This window comes from Oncorhynchus clarkii, chromosome 12 (genome assembly GCF_045791955.1).
Source record: "Oncorhynchus clarkii lewisi isolate Uvic-CL-2024 chromosome 12, UVic_Ocla_1.0, whole genome shotgun sequence".
NCBI lineage: Eukaryota > Metazoa > Chordata > Actinopteri > Salmoniformes > Salmonidae > Oncorhynchus > Oncorhynchus clarkii.
In genome coordinates, this window is record NC_092158.1 from 42,051,857 (window position 1) to 42,066,665 (window position 14,809).

Consider the following 14,809-nt stretch of genomic DNA (forward strand, 5'->3'; position numbering starts at 1 on the left):
ATCTTACAAGTGATCTGGACAGTGAAACCAATAAAATCAGGGATGTGCAACTTCAGTCCACGGGGGGCCTGATTGGTGTTACGCATTTCCACCAGCCCCAGCTAACACACCTGACTCAACTAATCATGATCTGCAGTTTGGAATGCAATTAGTTTAATCAGCTGTGTTTGCTAGGGATGGGGGGGAAGTGTGACACCACTCCGGCCCCCAAGGACTGGAGTTGCCCACCCCTGATTTAAATCATCATTATCCCGCCTTCTAAAATCATTGACAGGTGGCACCATTGACTTATGGCATCAATATGTGTCTTAAATAAATAAAGATAAAGGAAGGACCAGAGAATCTGGTCGCAATGCGGACACAGTGGACAGATAAGATACACATTTTAATACCATGTGCAGATGCATATCTGAAAATGTGGGCACAATCAGTTATAAACTAGGCTTTGTATGCCATTAATATTCAGACCTGGTCAGTAAATTACAGGAACACGACTTTGAGTTACCTAGAGGATTCGTCACAAGACATGCCGCATCCTATTGTTTCCCCCGGTATGTTTATTTCTCGGGTCTCTCAGAGTTGTCAGGGTTTTCATTGACTCCTTCATTACTGCTTTAGTCCACTGGCTTTCGAAGTCATGCTAACGGGTGGGAAATTAGGTGGGAGAGACTGTGTGGACACACCATGCATTTAAATGGCAAGTGTGTCGTGAGAGCTGTATCTGTGTTTGTGTCTGTGTGTACGTGAGCTAAATATGTATGGCATAAGTGTAACATGTTGATGGTACATGTATGTGTGGGTTTCATGTGAGATGCCTTTGTAATTTTGAGCACGCTCTGTGTGTGTTTGTAGCACGTGTTGTGTCTGTGAGCCTGCCACTTGTGGGGCTCTCTCAGGTGAGGCGCATATGCTGACGTAATTAGCCAGGAGACTCGCAAACTATTAAGGCAGACAACTGAAAGGGACCCTCTTCCCCTCCTTCTTCTCCCTCTCTAACTCATCCTCGGCTGACATTAAATGGACCACCGAGGGGCCGTCTGGGGCCTAGACGCCCTGGTGGTTGGCGGGAAGCGAGAATCAGTGGGGGTGGTTCTAGCAGCGGGGCAGACGAGTGTGGAAATTAGCTTCGTCTACTGAATCAACAGTTCCTCAGTCACCTGCCGTTCCTCTCCATCGCTCGCAGCCCACGCCAAATGCTATCTTCCAAGGCTCTGGCCCTTCATTTAAGCCATTTTCTTCAATTATTCTCCCCTTTTCTCTTCTATGGCCCTGTTTGAAATGTTGGGTATACAGAGGTACAGTTTGTAATTCTCTGGCAAGGCTTCTTAGCCAGTAGTTTTGGGGGTTTCAGTTCTCTACATGGTGTAAAGATTTGTTTTGGCCTCTTGAAGGAAATGTGTTTCCAAATCTGCCTTAATTTGTTGGTTTGGTTTGCTCTTAAGCTCTACACCACAAAGAAAGAATGTACATTCTGAATGTCACAAGCCTTTTAAAGCACCGGTACAATGACTGGCTGAAAAATTAGCCGATCTGTGGAATAGAGGGATAATAGACGCTCTTTGATGTTTAAATGTTCCCATAATTCATATTCATGAGAGCAGAGACCCCTTTGAGGTGAGGTTTTGGATTACAGATCACCTCTTCTCGACACTCTGGACTCCATTATCACTGCGTGCTTTGTGAACAATGGCCTCACCGAGAAAGCACTACAGGATTGTGCTGTATGTCCTCAGAAAGGGACCAAAAATCACCCAAAAACCTGATAATGACAGCTCACAGTGGTCTACAGCTAGGAAATCAAAACACCCTGCTAGGCTGACATTCATGCATTGACACATTTTATTCCTTCCACTTTTTTGCCTGCTTTTTGTGGTGTTTTCATTGTCCAACTCAAAGCCATCAACCAGCTGTAAACTCTTGGGAAAAAATATGCTATCTAGAACCTAAAAGGGTTCTTTGGCTGTCACCATAGAAGAACCCTTTGAAGAACCAACCCCTTTTGGTTCCAGGCAGAACCCTATTGGGTTCCATGTAGAACCCTTTCACAGGAGGTTTCTTCTACATGGCCACCACCGCAGTGAGGCAAAGGTGATGGCTGTCAATGCGAATCTGTGTATGCTCGCCGGTGTGGGTCGACTGCTTCCATGGCAGCCAAGGACAAGAATTAGCCTTTATCCGTCTTTTCTCAGGAAATGAGGGAAGCTTTTGAGAAACAAGACCTGCTCGCCCCAGGCTTTGCACCGTTCCCTGGAAGGGACATCTTATCCTGGATTAGCCCCGACAAAACTCACTTCCCCTGGCTCTCGCACAATGGACAAATGGTCCCCAGTGGTGTCTTGTGCTGTTTACACATATTTACATAATTCTTTTTTTGTCATGTTATATACACGTGGCACCCCAACACACACAGTGGGGGGATCTAGATGTTGACTCACTAAGAAAATAAGCAACATCAGAGTCCAATTTTAACCGAGCCCTGCCACAACATCTGTCCCTAATTCTTTACTTGCCACAGGATATTCTACTTTTCCTTTTTTTCGTTGCCCACAACTACATTAAAGCAGCTGGAATTTAATGGGGTGGTTTGTTTGTCTGATACAAAGACTCCTCAGGCACTCTCTGTCAAGCTAAAAATCCATTTGGTTTAACCGGCTTGTAAAGGTTGCCCTCCTCTCCTTCCCCTGCCTCCGCGCCACACCGGCGGCCCACTCCTGTCCGACCCTCGCTACTGTAAATATAAATCTTGGGGAGTTTGTCGGCCAATACGGTAATGACAAGGCTCCGGGCAGCTTGGTGACAGAGAGGGGTGGGGAATTGGAGAGGGGACGATAAACAGACGGTAGAGGAGAAGAAAGGGCAAACGGTGAAGCAAAAGCAGTTATTGCTCCGCTGTTCAGGTTTTTTTTCTCTGCCTCCCATTAACAGGGCTGGCGGTGTATCTATGAGATGAGCTGCAGAGTCTCTGGGCCTGTCGAGTCCTCTGAACATCCTGACAAACATAGTAGGCCGCTGGAATACATTAGGACGTGGTTATGGAACCATGAACTAGTTCTTATTCAAACTTTCTTAGTTTAGAGGTCATGCAAATGAGAACTTGTTCTCAACCAGCCTGCATGGTTAAATAAAGGTGACATTAAATAAATAAATAAAAATAATATATTTTATTTGTCAGTTATGTTTGTTGGGTCTATATTTTTCATTGTCCATGATTATATCAAAGTCTCGATGAGGATTTCAAATGGTTGCCAAGATACCGAGAGCTCTATTGAAAACGTCCAAATTAATGTAGGTCTTTCCTAAGAGACAGAAGATGCATGCAACTCATAGAACTTGGTTCATTTTCACAATGAGTGAAATACTTTTTTCTTTCAGTAAAATCCCGACCCCAAACTCCGTGAATGGAGAGGGGACTTAATAGAAAAGCACAGAACCCAATTTCTCATTCATTATGTACATAATGGCTGTACAAGTGTAGGGAAAACCATAAAAGACTTGGTATTAATTGACATTATTTTCACCTTTCCCCACTCTCCCCATATCTCATAGTAGAGAAGCCTTAGTCACGCACTAATAATACTCTTCCATGGATTGAAACAGCTTTTTGAGAGACGTCATGCCTTCCACCTATCCGTCTACTGTTACCATGGCACCCAGATTAAATGTATTAATTAATTAATCAAAATGGCAAAGCTATCCCAGATCATGATTTTGGAAATGAAATGATAACTTTGATTTTGTTTGTTTTCTCTATTCAGCCTCACCTGAGTTTAGCGTTTTTGAAGTAATTAGATTGTTAATAGGTTTAACTGTAAACCCTTTCAAAGCAACCCCAGAGGTTGTCTGCCAAGGACATTTTGTGAATAGATCCGGGTTGTTGCCTTCAATAGGCCATCCTTTAGTGTACTCGCTAATTAGAATCACGGTTTGTCATTTTATAAAAGGAGACACCCCACTGTGAACAGAAGTCAGTTCAACATCTAGTTTTGAATGACATTTTGTTGATTTGTCGATTAACGTGAATTCAACAAAAAATGTCACCATGTCATTGGATTTAGGTTAAATGTTGGGTGACAAAATTACAAAATTCCCTTATGTTGATTTTTTTGGAAGTCCAATCAGTTTTCCACATTGATGCATCATCATTTAGATTTTTGGGTTGAAATTACATGGAAACAACGTTGATTCAACCACTTTTGGCCCAGTGGGATTCCTCTATCTGGAACACACTTCTCAAATAGCTAATTGTTATTGAAAATAAACACTATATTTATAATAAAAGGAGAATACACTGTTATTGCTTTCTCTTCTGTAAAGGAGGTAGAAACAGAACAGTTTGACCTCTCTTTTTACATGTTGTTGGGAAGTGAGAATTTAAATAAATCCACTCCAAAGAATCAAACCATCCAACTAATTAAGTTTTTGGCACACACTCATCTGACTGTCTGTCAACTTGTATACAAGTTTTTTCTTACAAGTTAAACAAGCAGTAACCAATGTCTAGTCACACACATTCTGTCTCAAAAGGCTTCTCGACTTGTATAAAGCTGGGCTCCTTTATTTACAAGTGCATTATCTAGGAGGCAAAATATTAAACGGACATCATTAAATTGTCTCAATGGGCATTTTAACAGACAGAGACAGTGCAGTTGTGATGCAGTTATACCTAATGAGGCTATGCAGTAACACACGTACTATATGTTTGAAGCTTTGTATGGCACCCACCTGCTTGATGCTGCTGTCTTTTGGTTGTCTTCCTATCCGCAGGCAGCACAGCTGCACCACTGCAATCACTAATGCTTAATTACCAGATTAGAAGATCCAATTAGCAGATCTCCTGTCATTCAGATCAGCCCACTGCCTGATCTGAATGAGATACTTTCGTCCCCCCCCCAGGGGTTGGCATTCCTCCCCTACAAATTGATCGCACTCGCGAAACGGCGACGTGCTTTGTTTGGCACGTGGACACCTTGTTTCCGCATGCTCTCGGAGGTTATGATTTATATTTCAGAGAATGCGGAAAGAGACACATCTTCCCGGCTGGTGCTTTGGGTAAATGTGTCGCTGGCAAGTTGCGCACGGAGACAAATCCTCTTGTTAATTTGTTTTTTTTAAGCCTTTTCCTCTCTGTCATTTAATTCACTGTTCTTTGTTGAACTGCCTCTGACTTTACCGTACACTTACTCAAATGGTGGTACTTAAAGGAGCTACATATAAAATGAAGCCCCTCCAGGAAACTAGGAGAACACCACACACAACCCCCCAGCGCCAACCCCTTCCAATACAACTGTTGGATTTTCAAGTCTTAACAGCGTGAGGTCTCAACTAGGGCGGTGGCGGTCACGAAATTTCGACAGCCGGTGACTGTCAAGCAAATAACTGCCGGTCTCACAGTAATTGACTGGTAATTAACATAAACACATTTGCATCTCCTGGCTTCTATACAAGCCACTGATGCAAACCTTTGAAACATATACACTTTAAAAGTTGAATAAATCCATGTAATGTAGCCTACACCTTCACAATAAAACCATTATTGGTTGTGCTCGTGAAGAGATGGCCATGCCTCTAAATTACGCTGATAGAAGACAGAGAGGATGCAGCCTTCCTATTCGACAAGAAAATACTTTTATTGACAAATAGGAAGACTGCACCATCAGATGCAATTTTGTGACAGGCCAAAAATAACTTGGGTTGGAAAACCCCCTGACTTTTTCCACATTTTGTTACAGCCTGAAAATGATAAAATTGAGATTGAGTTACTGGCCTACACACAATACCCCGCAATGTCAAAGTAGAATTAACTCTGTTGCCAGAGTGGAATAAAACCGTTAAGGGATTTCACCATGAGGCCAATGGTGACTTTAAAACAGTTACCAAGTTTAATGGCTATCATAGGAGAAAACTGAGGATGGATCAACAACATTGTAGTTACTCCACAATACTAAAATCCTAGAGGAAAACCTGGTTCAGTCTGGTTTCCAACAGACACTGGGAGACAAATTCACCTTTCAGCAGGACAATAACAATAAACACAAGGCCAAATATACACTACAGTTGCTCACCAAGACAACTTGAATGTTCCTGAGTGACCTAGTTACGGTTTTTCCTTAAATCGGCTTGAAAATCTATGACAAGACAACCAATTAGCTTGATGAGTTTAATTTGCAAACATTTCTAAAAACATGTTTTCACTTTGTCATTATGGGGTATTGTGTGTAGATGGGCGATTTAAAAAAAAATTCTAATGCATTTTGAATTTATGCTGTAAAACAACAAAATGTGGAATAAGGCAAGGAGTATGAATACTTTCTGAAGGCACTGCGCTATGGACATTTTCTGAAATTACAATGCACAAGCGTTATGTGTTTAAGGATAAAAGTAATCAAATGTTTCATTTAATATGTATGGGAATGATGGAAATTCACATCCATCTTAAAAGTGGCACCTGAGAGAAAACAATTAATAAAATTACACTGGACTTGTGATGCACACTTTTTAATGCCAAGACAACCACCATGCGAGTTAAAATTGAAACAAAACATTTTCTCGTGAGTTAGTTTTTTCACAAGTCCTCAACCTCTATCGGCACATTGATGTTTGGTAAAAACACTGACCTTCATACCTTATACCTTCAACACGACCTCCTTAAGTGTGACGTTTAGAAGGATAGCACACATATATCAACATGCTGCCATGTAGTATTACCATTGCGCCTATGTGATATACAAGATTGACACAACATACTTCAGAGTTATGATCTAGTAGTACAACATACACTCACTTGTACACGTGTTTTGCCCTGTGGACACTACCACAGCCACACACTCCAGCAGAGCCCAAGATGGCCTCTTGCCGTGCTTTGCCTCCTTGTGGAGCTGTCTAATTAGGGCCTAATCATGAGATATTAAAGCTGAAAATGGCATGTCCTCCTTATTTCTTCTCATTATTCACACATACAGACCTCAGCGGATGACAGTCCAGAGCGACACACCACCATGATCGGGCACGCAGTTTCCATACAACAGAAAGCAACAAATGTAATCATATATTTACAGACTCAGTCAGAGACTTAGAAAAACACCAGCACACTCACTTGGGTACATTCACATACACTTACCATTCATAAGAGAGTCAAATTCACAGAAATTCACTCTCACGCACGGCAAATATGTCAGCTCCTCAATCGGGAAATTACCTTTAAATGTCAATCACGCTATAACGTGGATCTTCCACAGCCCAGATTTAATCTAGGCCTATGTCTCTTTAAGCTAGCCTCTAGCCTTTCTAGAATAGTTCATACAAATGGCAAATATAGGCTACCTCATTGTATGGATCACTATAGACTTTAGAGTAGTCTATGGACCAAGAGAGTTAGTGACCTCAGATTGGGATTTATTTATGTTGCAACAGTTTTACCATAAGCATTGAAAAATAAAGCAGGCTGAAAAACTATTGGAGGGCCTTTCTAGATATTGGCTCGGTAATTCACAAATTTTGCATATTGAAACAGAGAGGATATTTTCAAGGAAACACTTAATGTATCCTTGGTTTCAGTGAGCGATGCTCATTAAATTGGCTCGGCTAATGTGTTTGAAATACCTGGTGGAGATTTACTGAAAGAGTTCATATGAGTGTGTTTGTGTGTGCGTCCTAAATGTCAAAAGGCAACAAAACAAGGAGAGATGGCGATAAGCCAGACTGAATACCATTTTAATTGTCCACCAGAGGATAGCATCGAGGCCTATTGCTATCGTGTGCTTCATTTGAGAAAGTTATTAGAACTTGACAATGAGCGCCCCGATCCCGGATGCTGAAAAACAACAGCAGCCTTATCCCAAGGAAGCCAAGTAATTGACTCTGAGAGCAAGATCAAGTGTGGCTACAGGCTCCACTCACAAGAGCGGGGATGGATGGGGGTGGTGGAGAGAAAACCAACACTATCTCTCCACATAAACAGCAAACAACTGGGAGAGGGCTGGAAACACTCACCCTCTCTATCCTCTGGCGACGCTTAGCAAAACAGTCATGGAGAGAAAGAGAATGCGGGGGGAAAGGAGAGCAGGGAGGACAGAGTCAGATCCCTATGGGACTCTAGTATATAGCTTGGGCGTTTGTCATTCAAGTTGTTTGGTGGTAAATTGGAGTGTGTTGGGCTAGATCAGAACCTAGACTGTAAAGAAACCACAGGGATGTGTGGGTGACTGGGTACAATACATTCTCAGCAAACAGTATAGACATAGACTCTTCTGTTTTCTCTTCTTTCCCACTGACAAGATAGATGGATAGATCAAGAGAGAGAGAGGGAGGGAAATTACCCCACGGTGTCCCGCTGGAAAAAGCGTGAGGGGACCAATCTCAAAAGAACGCTCCTTCTTTGGCGGTGTTTTTGGTCCAAAATAATCCCAAGTTGTTGAACATCTCAGGAAGGTGCTGCTACTCACACACGACACGTCGCCACATCACAGCAGCAAAACGCTTGAGACTCCATCACGTCTGTGTTTTCCTCTCTGAGTGTTGGAGGATGTGTCTCGGGTTACAAAAGGTGTGGACGGCAGAGTGCCTCGACCCTCTCAAGCTAACCAGCCCTCAGCGAGTGTAAACGTGACTCCATTGTCCGCGGGTGACTTCCTATAGGGGCCGGTCACCAACTCTATCAGGAAAGCGTGTTTGAGAGTAACCCCACATGACAGCACTCCCACTGAGGTCTGTAGATGGACACCCCCTGAGAGTCATCCTTTCCTTCCCCTCATCAAGACTATGTTCACACTGGTATTTCACTTCAACCCCAAGGTCCTGTATTCACACAGTGCTTTGTTGGGACCTATTCTTCTTTCTCTTTAGGTCTTTGTCTTGGACTTTGAAAACCCAGAATTAAATGTCACTTGGATGTTTGTACTCAAGTTTATAGTTTCAGTTGTTGTCTGATGGAGATCTAGAGACTACCCTATTGGCGTTCTGTCTACCATTTTTCTCCATACAAAGGAGAGAACGGTTCTCTGAATTCAATACATCACCTTTCCTTGGGTTGAGTGTTGTATTCTGGCAGCTGAAAATAATCCATGTCTTTAGATTTACATAGATGTTTCTAAAAGCAAAAGTTGGTGGTTGCAAATTTTCATTCTTCACTTTCACTCATTTTGCTCCCATCTATTCAACACTTTCTTTGTACAGTTCACAATAAGATATCACCTTTCTGGACATATTGGTAAACAGTATTAAATTAAATCATTCTGCTTTTGAGGCCTGTTTTTAGCTTTTCCTGTATATGTGCATGCAATTCTAACTTTCCACCTCAGACACTTTCCCTCGTCATGTGAAACAGTATAGCTTCGGTCCCTCTCCTCGCCCCTACCTGTGCTTGAACCAGGGACCCTCTGCACATATCTACAACTGCCTCCCATGAAGCATCATTACCCATTGCTGCACAAGAGCCGCAGCCCTTGCAGAGCAAGAGGAACAACTACTTCAAGGTCTCAGCGCGAGTGACGTCACCAATTGAAACGCTATTAGCGCGCACCCCGCAAACTAGCTAGCCATTTCACATCGGTTACACATGCATGAGATTAGTTGAGCTTGAGACAGGCCTTCTGAGATTCCCTAAAAACACTCACAACACTCACTCATACACTTCGATACAGCTACAACTGGACGTGACTTTGGTAGCAGCTTAGGAGAACTTAGGCAGTAGGTTAGGATAATTAATGTAGCAGGTTCAAATAATTAGATTAAGGTTAGGAAAAGTCTTATGGTTAGCCAAAATGCTCTCCTAACCTGTTCCAAAAAGTCCAGTCGTAACTTCCAGTCGTAGCTGTATCGAAGTGGCGTAACCAGGCTGGCCCACCAGGTTGGCCCATAGTAGGCACGTTTACACTGCACCTTAGCCCACCCTGGATCCTGGACTTCCTGACGGGCAGCCCCCAAGTGGTAAGAGTAGGCAACAACACGTCTGCCACGCTGATCATTAACACTGGGGCCCCTCAGGGGTGTGGACTTAGTCCCCTCCTGTATTCCCTGTTCACCCACGACTGCGTGCCAAACACGATTCCAACACCATCATTAAGTTTGCTGACGACACAACAGTGGTAGGCCTGATCACCGACAACGATGAGACGGCCTACTGGCAGTGTGGTACCAGGACAACAACCTCTCCCTCAATGTGAGCAAGATGAAGGAACTGATCGTGGACTACAGGAAAAGGCAGGCCGAACAAGCCCCCATTAACATCAACAGGGCTGTAGTGGAGCGGGTCGAGAGTTGCAAGTTCCTTGGTGTCCACGTCACCAAAGAACTATCATGGTCCAAACATACCAAGACAGTTGTGAAGAGGACACGACAAAACCTTTTCCCCCTCAGGAGAATTAAAAGATTTGGCATGGGTCCCCAGATCCTCAAAATTTTCTCCAGCTGCTCCATCGAGAGCATCCTGACCGGTTGCATCACCGCTTAGTATGGCAACTGCTCGGTATCTGACCGTAAGGCGATATAGAGGGTAGTGCGAACGGCCCAGTACATTACTGGGGTCAAGCTTCCTGCCATCCAGGACCTATAAATAGGCGGTTTCAGAGAAAAGCCCATAAAATTGTCAGAGACTCCAGTCACAGTTATAGACTGTTTTCTCTGCTACCGCACGGCAAGCGGTACCGGAGCGCCAAGTCTAAGACCAAAAGGCTCCTCAACAGCTTCTACCCTCAAGCCATAAGACTCCAGAACAATTAATCAAATCGCCACCAGGCTGCTCCTCGCTGTTTATTATCTATGCATAGTCACTTCACCCGCACCTACATGTTCAAATTACATCAACTAACCTGTACCCCCGCACGCTTACTCGGTATCGGTGCCCCCTGTATATAGCCTAGTTATTCTTATTGTGTTACTTTTTATTATTACTTTTTATTTGAGTCTACATGGTAAATATTTTCTTAACTCTTCTTGAACTGCATTGTTGGTTAAGGGCTTGTAAGTAAGCATTTCACAGTAAAGTCTACACTTGTTGTATTCGGCGCATGTGACAAATAAAGTTTGATTTATACTGCACTCTAACTGCAGTTACACTGCAAAATTACCACTGTAAAAAAAACGGTGTTATTTTGGCTTTAGTATTTGCCACATACTGCAGTTATACTGCACTTTAACTGCAGTTATACTGCAGTGTACTGCAGCCGCAGAAACATGGTGCCAAAATAGCCAGTGTGAAATGGGGTCAAGAACAACGCATATAATTTTCACTGTCCAATCACAAAAGCTGTACTTTAACTTAATTTGCATATGCTTGTGATGCATGTGATGCATTCTGCATGGTATTTTAATAAGTACATTTATAGTACTCCCATCTGAGGACAAATCATTGACAAGGAAACCAAATACTTTTATCCATGCAAAAACCTATGGCTAACAAAAATGATAGCTCTGCAGGCTGGCTACCATCTCACTTAGCTAGCCAACTGAAAGCCACAAACTCTCCAGCTAGAAGGGCAGCAAATGCTTCATTTTCATCTGTTTTCGTAGCTTTTCTATTGACATTTAATCAGATATAGCAATCCATGATAATATTATTGTTGCATGATTTCGGCTGGATCAGAGAAGTTTGTCTCGTCCATGCACAGCATTCGCTGTACAGGGGCAATATCATATGTTAAAAGTGAAGCGTTGTTTCCGTGGTCAGACAGGCAGACAGCAAGGTTTATTCAAACCATCACTGTTGAAAATAAAAGGCTAGTAGCAAGAGGAAATAATGTGTAAATAAATTGCTTAACATTGGTCACGTGGCAGAGATAGAATGTGTGTTTGTCCGTAAGCCCAGTGCTTTGGAATAGAAGTGTGAATCCTTAGCCCAGGTCTAAAGCTTAGCCCAGGGTTAAGATAGCCTGAGGATAAGAACAATGCAGAGTGAAAAGGCCTAGTGTGTTGCCTTGGGGGGCTCCAGCATCTGGGTAGTACTCTGGTGAACACCCCAGGACCGGGGATGGAGAAATACGTCCGCCCCTGATTACCTGCCGTCTGGTAGCACCAATGTGCCATCTCGCCATGTCTGTAACAATCTCCCCTCTCCACGGGGGGGCCACCTGTGGAGAAGATGGGTGATGGAGGATAAAGAGATCTGAGTACCTAGCTGTTCTCACTGGGTGCTGGCACTTCGGCCTCAAAAGCATTTTGTTTTGCTGACATTTACACTCGGGCCATGTTCAGACAAAACATGAACCAGGTGTTTCTAGGTTAGACATAACAACACTTTGTCGTGCTGCGAGAATGCACAGTTGGATTCATTTTAAACTAGGTGCACTGTGTGAGACAAAAAAGTTAACCGGATATAATTTCCAGCATGCAACACATGAAGAATTGTTGTGTTGCCTCACCCTGAAAACTATTTTATACCCGTTCTTGATTGAATAAAGTCTTGGTCTTAATCCACATGATGGAGGGTTAATCTGCCTAAAGATTTTTGGGTCAATCAACTGAAAATATACACCTTGTTATATTTTTGTTAACACCAATATCTGTTTGAAGTATAGAAAGGTACGGATGCTCCGTTGCTCCAGTTTTATACCATTACATCCTAAGTGTTTAACAAGGATTGTTGTTGGTGGTAATGACTCATCTATAAGCACCATGCAATATGTATAATTAAGTGACTCATTGCAGTCAATTTGGATGGAGGGACATTTCAGGGGTTTACATTACCATGCCAATTCTCTGTGAATTATTGAATATTCCTGGGGCAGAATGGGCTGGATGAGATTAGGCGTTCATTGGTTTGTGTTATGAGAGTGAAGCAACTCATTTCCAAACCATCTGGCCCTCTCTAAAATTACACAATGCAACAATGTTGGTTCACAGTGGACTTTTTTATCAAATTACAATTTCCCCCTCTTCTGATTGCGTTATGACCTGAGTGACGCCCCTCGCTGCAATCCATCATAAACTCCAATCTACAGTCAGATTTGTGTTGCCTGTGTTCCCTAGCCCCCTGTCATTTGTCTACAGTCGCTGCACTGAGTCTGGCAATGCAGGTTTGGCCGACAGAGATGACGAAGAAGGGGTGGGGGTCAACTGGGGGTCAGATCACTCCCGATGTAGGATGGGATACGACAGTCGGTTCCCCGAGCCCCGTTCATTTGTCAGTTTATGTTAATTAGAGTCAAGTACTGAGTGGGATGTCAAACCCACCATGGACCCAGTACCTCCTCTCCTCCCTCATCCACCAGTCCCTCATCCAGTACAGAAAAAGGAAGTCATTTTATTCAGGGGGAGGGGAGAGAGCAAAATTCCCTGACATTTCCATAGGCCTCTGTTTATCCCCCAGCCTGACGGACTGGCGTAGCCCAAGTCCACATTAACATCTTAATAGGAAAGTGTGTTAGCGCACGTCTTTACCTCCCTCCCTGACAAGAGCGAATTAAGTGTCAGAAGGATTTCTGCAGACTTTAATTGAATCTGCCCAGCGCGGAAAAGGGAAATCTGAAGTCAAAATAACCTATTAGGGTTATCAAGTAATGTTTGGCTGAGTTTGGCAGGTAGCACTGTGACTGTGGCGTTCTCTCCCCCCAGTATTACCAGTGAGTTGTTTATGAGGTGAGTTGGGTAAGGAAGAGGGTGGCCATGTTGCCCAACAGCATGGGCTTCTCTCTCTCTTCGTTATCCTTTAATAAATTGTGGCAAGTCCAACAAGTAATTCCTTAAGCTGGGATTCAAGCTAGCGATGAGTGCGGTGGATGTGAGTCGATTGGAAACAGGATGGGTGTTCAGTTTTCCTTCCTTCTCCATTCCCTCTAGCCTTCCTATCTTTTCGGGATAGCTCTTTGAAGATGATGCACCTGTAAACATACATAGGTCTGGAATTAAACACCCGGAATGACAAAATCGAATCGGTTAGTCTTTGATATACAGTATACAGGAATGTAGCTGTGATATGGCATAGGCTATTACCAAAGCCTCACTTTTACAAATATATAATCCCTCATTGAATCTGAAACTTTTCCCTCTCTCAATGACGTAAGGTCTTGTCGAAAGCCCCCGGTCTCCTATTCTCTCACCCAAAATCATTTCCTAGCAGAGTGTGAGCTATTGATGAAAGATTTTCCTCCTTTGCGCCGTGAAGAACCAATCAAGTCCACAAACCGCCATTAACTTTTGGTTGTCATGGATCCCTACACATGATCAATAACCTTCACATATCATTACGGTTTGGAGCCTCTGAGGCCTGCCTTGTTCTTCAGGCCAGACTGGTATAAATCTTTCAAAAAAATTGCCTAGAAACTGCACTTTTAGTCGTTGCAGGCTAAATGTATTTCAATAGCTCTGACTGGAGACAGGGCAGGGTCCAGATTTATTTGAACAGCGGTGCTTGCTCTGGTAGATTGAAGTTGAGAACCACCCGTATCACTTCATAAATCATGTTTAAATGTTCCACTATCTTCTTCTGCCATTCAGTTAAATGGCCAACCACAGTAGAGTTATGCATGCTCTTACTGTAAATTGGATAACATGCTATGTGTCACGATCGTCGTATTGAGGAGACCAAAGCGCAGCGTGGTGTGAATACATACTTTTAATTATAGACGAAAAAACACGAAGTACACTAAACAAACAAAACAAACTAACCAGACGAACGTGGCCGCTATAGAAACTGAGTGCTAACATGCAACATCACAGACAATAACCCACGAACCACAATACAAAACAGGCTACCTAAATATGGTTCCCAATCAGAGACAACGACAAACACCTGCCACTGATTGAGAACCATATCAGGCCAAAACACATAGAAACAGACTAACTAGACATGCAACATAGAATGCCCACTCATATCACA

At 43.1% G+C, this 14,809-nt stretch overlaps 1 protein-coding gene across 5 annotated transcripts in view; it reads left to right on the forward strand.

Moving 5' to 3' along the window:
• Window positions 1-14,809, forward strand: part of LOC139423208 (cell adhesion molecule 1-like) — a 434,909-nt gene that overhangs the window by 414,442 nt on the left and 5,658 nt on the right. The window lies entirely within an intron of this gene.